The following is a 1,860-nucleotide window of genomic DNA, read 5'->3' as shown; positions in this document are numbered from 1 at the left end:
CTTATATAATTGGAATTAAGAAAACATGTAATAAGTAATCATTCCATTCATGACCTAGCATTATGTTCTGTGCTTATGAAATGATTATATTGGTTGTTTGTTAACTGTCACTATAGGACTTTTTGTGAAAACAGAATTATACATGTATAGAATAGTAAATAACAACAACATTGAAATTTTGCTTCTTTTTTTTCTTTTTTTTTTATTACTTTCTAAGATATAAATCTTTATACAGGGGAGAGCACGAACGCAGTCCCCCACTACCACAAATTATGCAGTTTCCCGCATTTGGGGAAATCGCAGGGGTCAGCACATCTGGAGTGCAATGGATAAGCCTCGCCCTGGGAAAACCACCTTCATGATCATGGTATCTCCCCTGCCAGGTAAGTATGAAATTTTGCTTCTTATGATCCCGAAGATGGAAGTGATTTTGTTGTTGTTGTTGTTTAGATATTTGGCTTGCGTACTGTATGTCACTCATGGTCTTAAGAACTCAAGGCACTAATGAATAAGACAGATGTTTCCATAATGACAGGAGGAATTCCAGGACTAGGACAGACAACCCATGCTGCTGTATAACGTTCTTAATGTTTCCATGATTACATTTACAGTTGCTGTTGAATGATTCTGAATGGAAAACTTCTTTTTCTACAAACATAAGGAACCAGTTCCAGTTAGTTTCCTAAATTAGCAAGGGTGACCACCACACAACCAGCCAAGACTTTGACTGGTCTATGGTGGCCAGAGTACAGTGTGCAGCTAAGCCATGCCTGAACCCCTTACCAACAAAAGCTCTGTAAGGATCAATACATGTTGATTTAAACAAGCAAGCTGGTAGCCCTTTGATACAGGGCAGTAGAAAAACCAATACCATTCTTTGCTGGGATGAATGATGAAACTCAGGTCTCAGAATTCTCCTTTTCTGTTGCAATCCACTATTCCTTCATGCTTGAGATTGTCTTTCCCTTCCTCTATAAGAAATGTGTCAGCAAGGTGAACAGGCAGGGAAACACTAAAGTAAGGGGAAGAAATATGTGAGCTCATCAAAGCATATGCTAGACAAAGGAAATGGAGTTGTAACCTCATTTTCTCAGGGCTGATGAGCTGGGTACCACGATGATCAATGACATTAGCCTCAAAGCCATCAGCTGAAGAAATGCAAAACCTAGGGGTAACAGATAAGGCCATTAGAAACACCAGTCCCCAACAGGAATGAATTCCCAAATAAATAAAATGACCACCTTTCAAGACAGCTTATAGCAGGAACCGGACCATTGCGGATAGACCCCCGCAGGCAAAGGGGAACTCAGGCAGAAGAAAGAACACTTCCTGTGTCTTGGGAAAGAGGTTTGGCGATGACACACACTTTCTCATGGGAAAGTAATTGGCTCTAACTGTAAGAAGCAATTTTTACTTGGAGTGTTGAAAGTTTCTTTTCTCACCGCAATTGCACTTTTATCTTGGAAGCTCATACAATGCAGACATCAGCTCCCTTTGCACTGAGATTTTTTCATTAAAACACACATGCTGCATGCAGTATTTTGATCTTGGAGCTGCTTCATATGTTAATAGTCTTGCTTTCTATTTGCAGACTTGGCATCTTTCTTATTTGGTGGGCGTGATGAGAAAAAAAAAAAAGAAAGAAGAAGGTTGAGTAGTGGGAGGACAGAATGCCCTTCAGTGAACAAAGCCGACTGCTTCTAAACAGGCTATTATCTGCTCACTCCGCCATGGTCAGCGATCCTATATATATAAGAGTTATAGTCGACTTCTGGGAGAGTAATCCTCTATTAAAAAACTCACTTGGCATTTTTTCTTTCTTTTCTTTTTCTTTTTTTTTTTCTTGCTTATAAAAATTTG

General features: G+C 39.4%; 1 non-coding gene across 1 annotated transcript; it reads right to left on the bottom strand.

The window, feature by feature from the left end:
- Window positions 1-232: 232 nt before the first annotated feature.
- LOC131907576 (U1 spliceosomal RNA) lies at window positions 233-391 on the bottom strand. The gene has a single exon (XR_009378478.1). It is a non-coding gene; the product is annotated as a U1 spliceosomal RNA (small nuclear RNA).
- Between the last annotated feature and the right edge of the window lie 1,469 nt (window positions 392-1,860).

Source organism: Peromyscus eremicus, chromosome 3, assembly GCF_949786415.1.
Source record: "Peromyscus eremicus chromosome 3, PerEre_H2_v1, whole genome shotgun sequence".
NCBI lineage: Eukaryota > Metazoa > Chordata > Mammalia > Rodentia > Cricetidae > Peromyscus > Peromyscus eremicus.
This window is presented reverse-complemented; position numbering and strand designations above follow the sequence as displayed.